Here is a 14,719-nt window from a genome sequence, read left to right on the forward strand (position 1 = left end):
AGTTCAGCAGATGAACGTGACAGAAGCAGAGTGGCAGACACACTTGGCACACAGAAGCTCGGTAACTCTTCTACCGGTGGGCCATTTTTTGGTGGAATACTACTAGTTGTTGCCAGGCAGAACAAACAGGTGCCAATTTCATATCAAAGGAGACTTATCTTATGTGTGGCCATCACAATTCTTCAGTTCTCCCTCTCCTCAAGGTTCCAGGCTACTCTGATTTTTTGTTTGTCATTGGAATAGGTGGATAAAATTATTGTTTTCTATGGAGGTACAGTGACACCAGTTTTGTTTTGTTTTTTAACTCTCATTGACTTTCTAATCATTTTTATTTTAAGGTCTTTAGATCTTATTAGAGAAATACAAATAAATGAAGATCCTTTATAATGTTTCCCCAGATTAATTGTCACTGCTCCTGTGTGGTAAATCTGAGGCACTTTCTTTTTTATAGGTGTTGTTTTAGTTGTTATTAGACAAAGCTTAGATTGGAGTGTAAAGCATGGCAAAGGGGTGCATTGCAAAGAGACACTATGGATTCAGATGAAGGCAGCCTGGGGTCACTGGGTGTCTGCAGTATAAAAGGTGGCAGGGATACAAATGAGCAACACGTGACCTCTGTCCTTTCATCTCCTCACGAATGTAATGAGAAGATGAGAGTAGAATGGAAAAGAAACAAAAGCTGAAGACAGAAGATGTGGAGGGTGATATTCGTGCTATCACTGCACCATTTCCAAGTTGATTATTCAATACTCAGAAATAAGAGAGAGAAAAATTGAAAAAATAAATACCATTGACTCATCAGTGGGACCAGGGCAGAAAAAGTGAAAGCTGTCCCAGGCTTATTCAAATCATCTCAATTTCCATTTTCAAAAGAAAATCGGCATTGTAACAGATGCCGGTGTCACACTCTTCCTATCCATGTTGTCACCAGAGGGCACTAGTAAATGTTTACAAAAAGTTAAAACTCTAAAATGTACAGACAGTGCAAAGCTGTAAGCATGAATCCTGGCTAAGTTCATCAGTCACTCTATATCTTTTATTTTTTCATCTATAGACTGAGATATTTATAACTACCCCTAAATGAGATTTCATAAACTGAGATATTTATAGCTACTCCTAAATGAAGGTCTCAATTTCTTAATCTAAAGCGACATTTTAATTCAGATGGCTTTTTGTATAATCAGTTATGACAGCTTATAACTGTTATAGAAATCTTAATTTGAAAAGAAGAACTGTGGATTTTGAGAGGCAGTGGTGGTATATATATTCCTGCCAGGCCGCCACATGTTGGGGCTTCACACTTTTTGCTTTAGCTGTCAGCCTGGTGCTATGTCCTGACTTTCTGTGCACACTTCGAGAAGATTGTGTGTGTATTTGGAGAGAAAAGGGTAGGGAGGAATGAGGTTGAGAGGGGTGAAAATATAATAGACAGAAATTTTTTGACAATTTGAAACATTAGAAAAAAAATTCCTCTCCACCGAAAGAAAAGGAGGAAGGAATAGACAGATAGAGTGGAAATTATGCAACATATACTTCAAGAGAAAATATACATGGACTTTGCAACATAATGTTGCTTTGTAAAAAATTCGATCTAGTAAAAATATTTCTTTTGGAATATTAAAAGTATAGTTCATTTCAATAGTAATTATAGGTTTGTTAATTAAAGTTATAGATTACAGGTTTTTGTTTTATTTATTTTTATAAATGAAGCAAAGAAAAACTTGAGAATTAAAGAGACTATTATTATTTCTGTAAAACAGAAGACAGTAATTATGTGTTTAGGACCTGGTGTCAAACAGATATGGAAGGACTTGTTTTCCAAAAAGAAAGTGAATGAGGGAAGACATTAACAGACATTAGAAAACTATAAGCATTGCCTACATTGAGAAAATCTTCTCTATTTTTATTTTTCTGATAAAGCAGATATAAAAAAGAATAGAAGGCTGTAGTTTTTCCAAATTATCATCATCTTCAAAGTTATGCTTGGTAAAAATCCCAGGACAACTTAAACCACTGTGCACTGATCTTTTTGGTCTAAAAAACTGAAACAAAAGCCAAGTGTTTATTGGCCCTGCTCATCTGAACAGACTGATTCGGTCTTAGCCAGGCCTGAGCTTGATGCATTCGCAGGAAATCCAACTGAGCCAAGCCTGACAAAACGTTTGTTTTTTTACTCTCCAGTTGTGGGTGCACACAAAAAAAGGAGTGTCAGATACAAAAACTCAGAATTTCTGCAGAAAAATCCCTAAATGATCTCTTCTCCCCGGGGAATTTCCTTTCACCTTCTAGTTACCGGGTACTTCTTCCCTGTCCCATTTCCGGCCCTGATCTGCCCCAAGAAACTCTTGATTCTGCTTCTTCTCCTCCCCCCCACTTTATTTTTCAGAGAAGCTTATTTATTCCCATCAAGAATGCCATCTGCCCATAAAAGAGAGGCGCCTGAGGTTCGATTTAGACAGAAGTGGGCTATCGAAGCAGCATCTCAACAGAGTTGTTTTTCTAATGTAATTGTCATTGCAGCTACAGAGAAAGAAGACTTGTTGAATAAGGAATACCTGCTCGTAAAAATAAACAACAAGAAGAAAGTCATTGTTCTTTTCCTGTGGAGTAGTGGATAAGAAGGTGTAATAACTGAGAATTACTTATTATGGAGAGAAGATAATGCCATTGCTCATGGAATATTTTTCAAAGCCGATTTTGCCTCTAACACATTGTAGAGGACTGAGGCTCCTTAACTGCTAAAGTGCAGAAGGAAAGTGTTCCTTTTTCTAAAACATGCTACACTGTTAGGTTTTTAAGGGTATTGATGTCCGAGTAGAGATCAGTTTTATGGTGTATACGTATTAGTTTTCAACTGCTGAACAATAAATTACTACAAATAATAAAACCACATTTGTTATCTCAGTTTCTGTAGTTCAGAAGCTTGAGCATGGCTTAGCTACTCCTGTGCTCTGAGTCTCACAGGGCTACAATTACTGCGTTGGCAGTGCTGTGTTCCTTTCCGAGACTCAGGGTTCTCTTCCAGGCTAGTTTGCTGACAGAAGTACTCTTGGTTGTAGGCTTGAAGTCACCATTTTCTTGTTTGGATGAGCCTGGGCTGCCTCACCTCCTTGAGGCTGCCAAAAGTTCCTTAAGCTGGCCATAGTTTTGTTCTGGTAGAATACATATCCCCTGAGTCAGAAATTAAGAACAGTTTATTACTCACAGTAATAGCAATAGCCAGAGTATCGACATTTACATAGGTTTCCTGTACTCTCCTTCCCACAGGGCCGTGTGAAGTGGGCCAGACTGACGCCCTCACATGCAGTGGGTTGCGTTACAGTAAAGGAACCCTAAATTTAGGAAATCTAGGTCTTTTATAACTGGCAATAAGTATACCTGCCCTCTGTTCTGAAGAAAGATACAACGTCTATCTTCTAATACTGTTTGTGAGATATGTGAAAACAAAGGTAGTGACTCTGTTGAAAAGACATGGGGAATTATATCTCAGCAACAACCACTGTACAGTTGTGAAAATCAAGACATTAACATTGATGTTGTACTATCTGATAACCTTATTTTCACCAGTTGTTCCACTGATGTCTTCTTTCTGCTATAAGATCACATGTTGCATGTAGTTGTCATGTGTTCTTCACCTCCTTTAGTCTGGAACCGTTCACCATTCTTGGTTTTTCATGTCCTAGGCCAGCGATTTTCAACCAGTGTGCCAGAAGAACTTTTAAAACATGCAACATCTGACTATTTAGTCAGAGACACTGACCTCTTTTCCTTAAATTGTCAAATGAAAAAAAGTGACTCAGCCAAGACAACAATAGCTGTCAGGTGTGAACAACTCAAAATTATATTTTTTGTCAGGTCAGCAAAAAATAGATTTTTTGGTGTGCTGCAGAATTTTAGTAATTAGTTTATGTGTGCCAGGAGATGAGAAAGGTTGAAAATTGCTCTCCTAGCCACTTGGGAAAAACAGGATAGTTATTGTGTAGAAAGTTCTTCAGTTTTGTATTGTCTGACATTTCCTCCATATTAAATTCAAATTATGCATTTTTGACGAGAATACCACCAAAGAAACATTGGCACATTTTAGTGTATCATATCAGGAAGCACTGACATCATTCCGTCCCACTGGCTAGTAATGCTAACACTGGTCTCTTGGTGAAGCGGATATCTGCTAGGTTTTCTCTTTTGTAAATGTAAGATTTCTGTCTTGTAATGAATAATTCTTTTTGAGACTACATAAATCAGCTATTTTCTAACCTTAATTTTGCCCATAAATTTTAGCATCCATTAATGATTCTTGCCTAAAACAAATTACTGCGGTATTTGCCAAATGGTAATTTCCTTTTTTTGTTGTTTCTTCTTCTTCTTTTTAACAAGCACATCCTTGATTTATTAATTTTAAAGAGAAGGAAAGGGAGGGAGGGAGGGAGAGAAACAACCACCTGTTGCCTCTTGCATGCACCCCAACTGGGCTTAATCCGCAGCCTAGGCACTTGCCCTGACCAGGAGTCAAACCTGCAACCTTTTGGTTTATGGGATGATGCGCCAATCAACTGAGCCATGCCAGCCAAGGCCCAAATGGTAATTTTTTCTTTCTATTTTCTTCTAGCATTTGAGTGGGATGCTATTTTAAGAAACAGATTTTTCTTTTCTCCATTTATTAATTTATTTAATTACTTACATCAGCATGAACTCATGATAATTATTTTATCTGCACTATTCAAATATATTATTGCTGTTATTTTATTAATCAGAATTTCACAGATTTAGCCATTGGAAACTCTTTCAAGTTGGCTCTTCTGTTCTTTTGACATGTCCCCATCTTTTTTTGCCCTTCCTTATTTGTTGATAATGTGCATTGAGGCTGGGATGTCATTGCCCTAGAGGTTTCCGGCAAGTAAACCTAGCAATTATATGTGTACACACACACACACACGTATTTATTTATTAAAAAAATGAATTTATACTCCAATTTCACTTCAACCCCACAATGGTTATTTTGTATTTTTAACAAATTTTATCCTTAAAAATTTCCTCATGCCTCTCTACAATTCCTTCTCCTTACCCTCCACTTCCATGGACTTGATTTCTCTCTACATACTGTTGCCTTTTCTAGAATGTCATATAATTGGAATCATAAAGTATGCAGTCTGTTGGGAACCACTCTGCCTGGTTTCGGGAGTTGTAACTGCTTCCCATGGTTAAGGCTGAGTTAGTGGCCCCTGGAATGTGAGCCACTAAGGAGACAAAGTTTGTCACTGGTAGCAAATGCTGTTTCTGCTTCCTCCCCTGCCCCCAATGCAGGGTCAGTTACTCAGAGACTGGTACAGCTCCTCAGAGGAGGGGCCACCTAAGCCAGACAGGATCAATTGGGAGGCCATCATGGAAGGACTTGGAAGGGGGGTGCTGCAACAAAAAGGAAGTGGCGGACCCTTGCCCCCGGCTATTCTGACATAGCCCAAGTCCCCATGTCCTCTGGGAGAAGTGCTTCCTGGCTCTAATCCAGTTAAGCTTGAAAACCTATGATGGAGAAGGCGGTACAGCCCTTTGCCAGCTGGAGCAGAATCCAGAGTGATCAGGCCTAAGAAAGAATATGTAAAATCCTGTGAAACCTGCTTTGTTTGGAATGCTCTCATTTAAATGATAAGGGTCCAAGCAAGAAGTTTGTTCTTCAAAGTTTTATGGCTTGTTAGCTATCTGACCCTGGCTGAGAATAAGCCCTTATAGTTCTTTGAATGCTATCTATTGTTTGATCCTTACCTGTATTCTTGTGCAAACAAACCCAATAAAAGCCCCTTGAGGAAGGGGCTCTTGGCCCTTCTCCTTTGGGGGATCGGCCACCTTTCCTCCCGAAGCAGATCATGTCTTAGTAGTTTTCCTTTCATCCGTGGCAGATGGGGGTACTTTGCAGGCAAAGTTGCCCCCACAGTAGTCTTTTGTGACTGGCCTTTTTCAATTAACATAATGCTTTTGAAATTCATGCATATTACACATATTAGTGGCTTGTACTTTTTGCTGGTGGGTAGTATTCCATCATATAGATGTACTATCCATTCACCAGTTGAGCAGCATTTATGTTGTTTCCGGTTTGGGGCTATTATGAATAAAGTTATTATAAATATTTTCATACAAATCTTCGTGTGGTCATATTTTTTCATTTATCTTGAATAGTACTGAGGAATAAAATTGCTGGATTATATAGTAAGTGTATTTAACTTTATAGGTACTGCTAACCTATATTCCAAATGGTCTGTATCATTTTTCATTTTCACCAATAATGTTTGAGATTTCCATTTGCTCCACATTCTTGCCATGGTTTGAAATTGTCAGTCTTCTGAGTATGAGCCATTCTAGTCAATGTGTAATAGTATCTCACTGTGGTTTTGATTTGCATTTCCTTACTGATTAATGATATCCACCATCTTGCCATGTGCTCATGTGCCCTCTGCATATTTTTTTGGTGAAGTGTTGTTCAAGTGTTTTCTAAAATTAGTTTGAGTTCTTATTATTGAACTATAAAGGTTCTTGTATGTTCTGGATAGGTCTCTCAATTTTTAAGTTTCTTTTTTACATTAGGGCTATCTATCTTATAATAATGTTGCAAATATTTTCTACTCATTAGTCAGTTATTTTTTGATGTTGTTAATGGTGTTTCTTGCCATGAAAAAAAAGCTTATTTTAAAAACTTACACTCAACTGGAACCTCCATGCATCCTGTGAACTGTGGCTGTAACTTGGGAGGGAAGAGCAACAGACATGGTACTGGCTGAGCCCATGTCTCCCTGGTGGTACACAGGCCCAGGGAGCTGCGGCTGGAGAACTGTCCTATTCCTGAATCATCCCCAGGTGGGGTACTGCTTAAGATGCTTTCCATTAGAATCTGTGGCTCAGATGTCCACAACTGGCTGCATGGTTGAATTAGAGATTTTGTTGTGAAAAAGCCAATGGTGCTGAGCCATGAAGCTTCAGGAACAGTTGTAAAAGTGAAATTGTTGGGAAAACACTCACAGCCAGGAGACTGTGTTGCCATTGAGCCTAGTGCTCCCCAAGAAACTGATGAATTCTGCAAGATTGGCCAGTACAACCTGTCACCATCCATCTTCTTTTGTGCTATGCCCCCAGGGGATAGAAACCTCTGCTGATTCTATAAGCACAATGCCAAATTCTGCTACAAAACCTCTTGACAATGTCAGCCATTGAGGAAAGGGTCTTGACTGAGCCATAGTTTATGGGGATCCATGTCTGTCGGTTAGCTGGAGTCACCCTGAGAAACAGGGTCTTTGTGTATGGATCTTGAACAATTGGACTGGTCAATTTGCTTGTGGCCAAGCAAATGGGTGAAGCTCAAGTGGTGGTGACTGATCTGTCTGCCTCTTAGTTGTATAAAACTAAGAAAGGTGAGGCTGACTTTGCCCTCCAGATCTCCAAGAAGAGCCCCCAGAGAATTGCCAATAAAGTGGAAGATGCCATCCAGGCAGGCATCTACACCACTTGTTTCTGATGGTGCTTGTGGGACTGGGTTCCAAAGTGACCAGTGTAACCCTAGTGCATGCAGTCACCTGGGAAGTGGCTATCAAGGGTATGTTTGGCACTGCAATACATGGCCCATGGCAATTTTGATGCTTGCATCCAAATGTGTGAATGTAAAGTCCTTCATGACCCATAGGTTTACTCTGGAGAAATTTCTCTAGGCCTTTAAAACATCCAAAAAGGGATTGGGGTTGAAAGTAATGAGCATGTGTGACCCCAATAACCAGAATCCCTGATGTTCATTGTGCTCTGCTCTCATCCCTGCTCTTTCAGCATCTCTGGGCTAAATGATTGGGCAAGGGTGGCTTTAAGGCAGGAGTTTCTTTTAAGTAGTAAGAATAATTAAAATAATTCATTATAAGAAGAGAGCCTTACAAAGAGGAGTTGGTGTGCCATAAAAACACTAGTAGGGATAGTTTGGGGGAACTTGTAGCCAGAATGACCTGTTCATTCTGAGCAAAGTTCAGCAAGTAGAGCAGAGCATGGCAGGCAGGTGCTAGAAATGTGTCTTATTCCTGGAGTGCTTCAGTTGTGTAGAGGAAGAAATCTGTCCCCAGGAAGTTCCTCCATTCACCATGACTCAGGTGAAGATGGGGGCTGAGTTATGAAAAGTCAACTTTATTAAATCTTAACCTGCCCAGAAACTAATTTTCATGAAAATCTGCAGCTCAAGGTGTGGGATGAGGGGCTGTCAGCAGTTTTAGTTTAGAGCACAGTGTTTCTAGACATAGGTACTATCTGGTATGATGATAAAAAGAGAATAAGGAACTGACCTTCCTGGGTTTGGGGTAATTACAAAACCAATTAAACAAATAAAACCAAAATCCCACATAAGGTCAAACCAGTTTGCATTCCCCAAGTATAGAAATAGTCAGGAAACTTTTCAACATTGCTTGAAGAATGCCTCTTTTTCAGCTCCTGAGAATTCTGTGCAATTTACTTTGTAAGGTGAATAACCACCTTCCTAACATTCCTCACCTTCACCCTTCCTTCCACTGTTCAGGGGCAGCCACTGCTGGCTTCTTTGCCACTAGGCAAGCAGGACACACCTACAGAAGGACAATCATGGGGAGTCCTCATGGGAGCTCATAAGTCATGAGGGTTTGGTCAGTGTACCACAAACACAGCATCCCCTTCTAGGCTCACACTCAAGGATGGTTATTACACAATTCCATGAATTCTAGTAACTATAAACAGAAAACCTCTTCTCTTCTCATAGCTAGTTGAGCTTGGTATCCTTGGTATTCTTGATAATCTTGGTATCCTTCTTAGTATCCTTCAGTCTGAATGCTTTCTCTAAAACTGTGGCATTACTTCAATTTCACTGTATAAGAGTTGAATCCAATCACATTATATCAATTTAGGACTTTCAGATTATTTGTCAAGACTGAGGATATAAAATATAGGCTTCTGGCCAAGGTGGAGGTATAGATGAATATGCTTCACTTCCTTGCACAGCTAAAAGAAGGATAACAATTTAGAGACAAAAAAACAACCAAAACTGCCAGAAAATTGAACCGTATGGAACCATATGGAAGTTTGCCCTCATGGTGGTGGCTGGTGGCTTGTTCCTTCCAGATAAACAGGGAGGAACAACTGGGGAGTAAGACAGACTGTTCAACTTAGAGTTCCAGCATGGGAAAAGAAAGCTTCAAAACCTCTAGCTGTAAAAATTTGTAGGGGTTGCAGTGGAGGGAGAAACTGTCAGTAGAGCCCACTGGGGGGCTCACAGGGTTCTAGAATGTACACAAGACCACCCATCTTGGAATGAGCACCAGAAGGGTGCAATTCACTTGTGAGAAGCAGGGGAAGTTACGGAAAGCAGGACCAGAGCTGAGCAAGCAGTGTTATTCGCTCTGTGACCCTTCACCCACTGTGCCATGACACAGTGATGGGCATTGCCCCACCCTGGTGAATACCTAAGGCTCTGCCCCTTACAACATAACAGGTGTGCCAAGACAAAGAAATATGGCCCAAATGAAAGAACAGATCAAAACTCCAGAAAAATAAACAAGCAACAAGGAGATAGCCAACCTATCAGATGCAAAGGTCAAAACATTGGTATCAGGATGCTCACAAAAATGACTGAGTATGGTCTCAAAGTAAAGGAAAAAGTGAAGGCTATACCAAGAGGAATAAAGCTAAATACACAGGGAACCAACAGTGAAGGGAAGAAAACTGGGACTTAAATCAACAATTTGGAACAAAGGGAGAAATAAACATTCGGCCTAAACAGAATAAAGAAACAAGAATTCAAAAAAATGAGGAGAGGCTGAGGAACCTCTGGGACAATTTAAATTTTCCAACATCCAAATCATAGGAGTGCCAGAAGAAGAAGATGAAGAGCAAGAAATTGAAAAATTATTTGAACAAATAATTAAAGAAAAAGTCCTCAATCTGGAAAAGGAAATAGACATACAAGTCCAGGAAGCTCAGAGAATGGACCCAAAAAGGAATGCACCAAGGCACATCATAATTATATTACCCAAGACTGAAGACAAAGAGAAAATCCTAAAAGCATCAAGAGATAAGAAGGCAGTTACCTGCAAAGGAGTTCCCATAAGTCTATCAGCTGATTTCTCAAAAGAAACCTTACAGGCAAGCAAGGGCTAGAAAGAAGTATTCCAAGTCATGAAAGGCAAGGACCTACATCCAAGATTACTCTATCCAGCAAAGGTTTTATTTAGAATGGAAGGGCAGATAAAGTGCTTTCCAGATAAGGTCAAGTTAAAGAGTCCATCATCACCAAGCCCTTATTATGTGAAATGTTAAAGGGACTTATCTAAGAAAAAGAAGATCAAAACTATGAACAATAAATTGACAACAAATTCACAACTATCAATAAATGGACTTAAAAAAACAAAAACAAACTAAGCAAACAACTAGAACAAGAACAGAATCATAGAAATGGAGATCACATGAAGGGTTATCGGCAAGGAAGAGGAGGAGGAAGAATGGGGGGAATAGGAACCATAATTGGTAACTACAAAGTAGACAGGGGGAGGTTAAGAATAGCATAGGAAATGGAGACATCAAAGAACTTATATGTATGACCCATGGAGGTGAACTAAGTGGCTGGGGTGGGGGGAATGCTGGAGGGAAGGAGGTTACAGGGCAGAGGTGAATAAAAGGGAGAAAAAAGGGACAACCGTAATAGCGTAATCATAATATATACTTAAAAAAGAATGAGGATAAAAACTAGCTGCAACATAATGGGCTGCAGTCTTTAATCCCTCACTTCTGCTGGGGCTGGAGAGTGGCTTTGAAAAGGCACTAGTTTCTTGGACTGCAAAAGGCTGAGACCAGTGCCTGGAATTCCTCAAACTGCTTTGGGTAATAAATTCTGCTTGTAATGCCTAAAAATACTTAAATAGTACTAAAATCTATCAATTTCTTAAATTGCCACTGGGTTTTGGGTCATAGTTGGGAGGCTTCTCTCAACCAGACATGAAGAGGAATTCACTCATGGTTTTATTATGTTAAGTGACTTAAGTCAGATAGAGAAAGACAAATACCATATATGATTTCACTTATAGGGAATGTGAAAAAGCAAAATCAATGAACAAACAAAACAGGAACAAACAAAACAGAAGCAAACTCGTAGATACAGAGAACATTTTAATGACTGCCAAATGAGAGGAGTATTGGGGCTATGGGTGAAAAGGGGAAAGAGATTAATAAGTAAAAATTGGTCAGTACAAAATAGTCATGGAGATGTAGAGCATGTGGAGTATAGCCAATAATATTGTAGTGACTATGACTATGTATGATGTCAGACAGGTACTACAATTATTGGGGTGATCGCTTCATAAATTCTATGACAGTCTAATTACTATATTGCATGCCTGAAACTAATATGGCATTATATGTCAAACTGTAATTGAAAAATAAAAAAACGCTCATGCTTTCTTTTTGTCCTGTATAATTCTATTAAAAATATTTATAATTCATAATTCATGGAGTTTATTTGTATATGGTATGTGGTTTGCATGTAATTTTATTTTTTTCAAAATGGTTACCCAGTTGACCCAACACTGCTTGTTAAATCTTTTCTTCAGTGATTTCAGATAACACTTTTACCACATACTAAATTTTGGGCCTATTTCTGGGCTTTCTATTCAATTTCATTAGTCTGTTAATCTAATTATGCACAACACCACATTGTTTCAGTTATTGAGACTCTGTATTATGTTTTAATGTCAGGTAGGACTAATACCTGACATCATAGATGGCAGGTAACTGACATATAACTTTCATGGATTTTTTTGTGTGTTTTCCTGGCTATTTTGGTATATTTGTTTTCCCATACAAACTTTTAAAAAACAACCTTTTCATTATAGAATACTTTTGGGTATACAGAAAAATTATAAAAATAGTGCAAAGAATTTCCAATAAACCCCACACCTATTTTTCTCTGTTATTAACATTTCACAATAAGTAGTATGGTACATTTTTTATAGTTAATGAACCAACATTAATACATTATTATTAACTAAAGTTCATACTTTGTTTTTATTTCCTTGATGTTTACCTAATGTTATTTTCTTGGTTCAGGATATCATCTATGTCACCAAATTACATTTAGTTGTTTTGTCTCAGGCTCCACTTGGCTGTGGTAGTTTCTCAGAATTTTCTTGTTTTTGATGATCTTGATTATGTTGGAGAGTGAGGGATAGTGCAAAAGATCCTGTAACTGTTTTTTCTGATATTTTTCTCATGACTAGCCTAAGTTATGGGTTTTTATTATTTATGGGTTTTATTGTTTATTATTTTATTTTGAATTTTTTATTATTGAGCTATAAGGGGTTTTACAAGATACACTATACACAAACATGAAGAGTGGAGGTTATGGTTCTCTTCTTTGTGTGTGGAATATCTACATAAATTATTTAGATTTTTCTATATTGGGGGTTTATCTTCTTCCCATCTACTTATTTATTCAATTATTTATTTATATTGATATGAACTCATGGATATTTATCTTATTTTTTGGATTATAACCTGACACTTCTTTATTTTATTGCTCAAGTTGCTCCAGCCTTGGCCATTGAGAGTTCTTTCTTCCAGTCGGCCGCTCTGTCAGCTGACATACCCCCATTATTGTGTTTGAGCACTTCCTTTTGTCCTCATTTATGTGCATTTTACACCTTTACAAATCAGTCCACAGTTCTTGGATGTTCTGCCTTTTGTTTCTTTCTTCATTTGCTTTTGTTATTGTTGTTTATACATTTCAATTGGGAAGTTTCTACTTACCCATCTTCAAGCTCACCAATTCTTTCCTCATTCTGTCTTCTGACCCTTAGACTTTCCATCTCTCCGTTTAAATTATCCATCTGTTCTTGGATGCTGTCTACTTAGAGCATTTATGTTAATCATAATTATTTTAAATTCCCCATCTAGCTGAGTCTGATTCTCATGCTTGGTTTGTCGCTTCAGACTGATTTTTCTTGCCTTTTGGCATGCCTTGAAAGCTGAATGTGTTGTATCCATCAGATAGGAATTGAGGTAAGTGGGCTTTTAATGTGTAAATTTGTTAACCTGGCTAGGAATTGGGCTGTATTTAATATTTACTGTAGCTATAGTTAGCAGAAGCTTTAAATTTTTCTATTTCCCTTGTTTTTGTTAGCCTTTCTGAATTTGGGCTTTCCTGAGTACTTCTTAGAAAATATTTGTTTTGCTGTTCTTTAAGCTGCAATCCACTTCTATTGTACTAGAACACTTTGGTGTGGTGGTAAGGTGGTAAAATGTAGAGGAGGCGGAACATTCTATAATATTCCAATTAAATTTCATGATTTTAGTGGGTCTTTCTTTTAGGGCCGTGATCTTCATAGGTGTTTTCACCTTTCATCACCCCCCACCCTTACTTTCTTCCCCAGCTACAACATTCCCAAAATAAGCTCGAACACCTTTTGAATTTTTTAACCCCTTTAATTGAGACAGGAAGGCTAGACGGTGCTGGAATGGGAGCAATGGGTTATTTCTAGGAAACCCACCAGATTATCACAGAGAAGGCTAAGGAAGATCCCTCCATGGCTCTGGCAATGTCTTTTTACCTGGAACATAAGACTGTGTTGTGGAGAAAGCTCAGGGTTCATTTCTGTATTTCACAATGTTTTCTCTTTCCTTCCCCTTGTCAGGGCCATGAGGGCATCTTTCTTGTTTCTGTTTTTTTCCTGTGAGAGTCTGGCAGGTTTGCCAGAAGTAAAGCCTACATAACTGCAGCCGTGTCATTCCCACCCCACCCCCGTCCTCTGACTGCTGTCCTTGGAGTTTCTCACTCTCCTAAGTTCATCCTTAGCCTGTACAATTTGTCTAAAGTATCTTTTAATTATCCTGTCAGAAAACGGCCCAGATATACATGTTCCAGGTTAATAGTTCTCTGCTATGTCTCTCTAAATGTTCTTTTCCCTCCAGATTTCTGGGTTAGCAATTTGCTCAGTAACCTCAGATCTCTGCTGGGTCCAAGAAAAACTCAATCTTCATATCGCCCAGCTTTTTCTTGTAAACATGGGTGGACTTGAAACCAAAAAGGTCCACGTGAAGTTGTGTCAATTTGTTTAGCACTGTAAGTAAGCTAATTGGTTATGGGATTTCATCAAATTAATAAATTCACTTTAGGAGAACTGACAGCTTTATGATACTTAGTGGTATCCAACACCAGGAGATGCCTTTTCACTTGTTTTTGTTTATTTTTGCATCTTTCAGGATTGACTTACAGTGCTCCTTAGATAGGTTTTTGCAAATTTCTTGTTAAGTTCATTCCTAAGTATTTAATTTTCTTTCTTGGTACTATTATTGGAGTTTTCTCTACAGTTATATTCTCTAACTGGTTATTATTTGTGTATATGGAACTATTGATTACTGTATGTTAATTTTATATCTTAACTTATTGAATTCTTATATAGTTTGAGCCAGTTTAATCTTTGAATGTCTAGTGGTTGTGTGTATGCTACCACATCACAGAGACAGTTTTACTTGTTCTTTAACAATTCTTATGCCTCCAGTTGATTCCTCTTGTCTATTTGCATTGACAGATACTTGTAGTACAAAGTTGGTTAGTTATAGAGATGTTTGACATCCTTGCCTGTTCCTGACCTTAGTGAAAATGCCTCTAGTAGTTTCCCATTAAGTAAGATGCTTTAAGGCAGATATATTTTAGGTAGTTAAGAGAATACCCATCAATTTTTATTCT

At 38.3% G+C, this 14,719-nt stretch overlaps 1 pseudogene; it reads left to right on the forward strand.

Annotated features, from left to right (window-relative positions):
* Positions 1 to 530: 530 nt before the first annotated feature.
* LOC119043017 (sorbitol dehydrogenase-like) lies at positions 531 to 7,763 on the forward strand (annotated as a pseudogene).
* Positions 7,764 to 14,719: the final 6,956 nt, after the last annotated feature.

The sequence above is a fragment of the Artibeus jamaicensis genome, unplaced genomic scaffold, assembly GCF_021234435.1.
Source record: "Artibeus jamaicensis isolate MK-2021 breed Jamaican fruit bat unplaced genomic scaffold, CSHL_Jam_final scaffold_474, whole genome shotgun sequence".
NCBI lineage: Eukaryota > Metazoa > Chordata > Mammalia > Chiroptera > Phyllostomidae > Artibeus > Artibeus jamaicensis.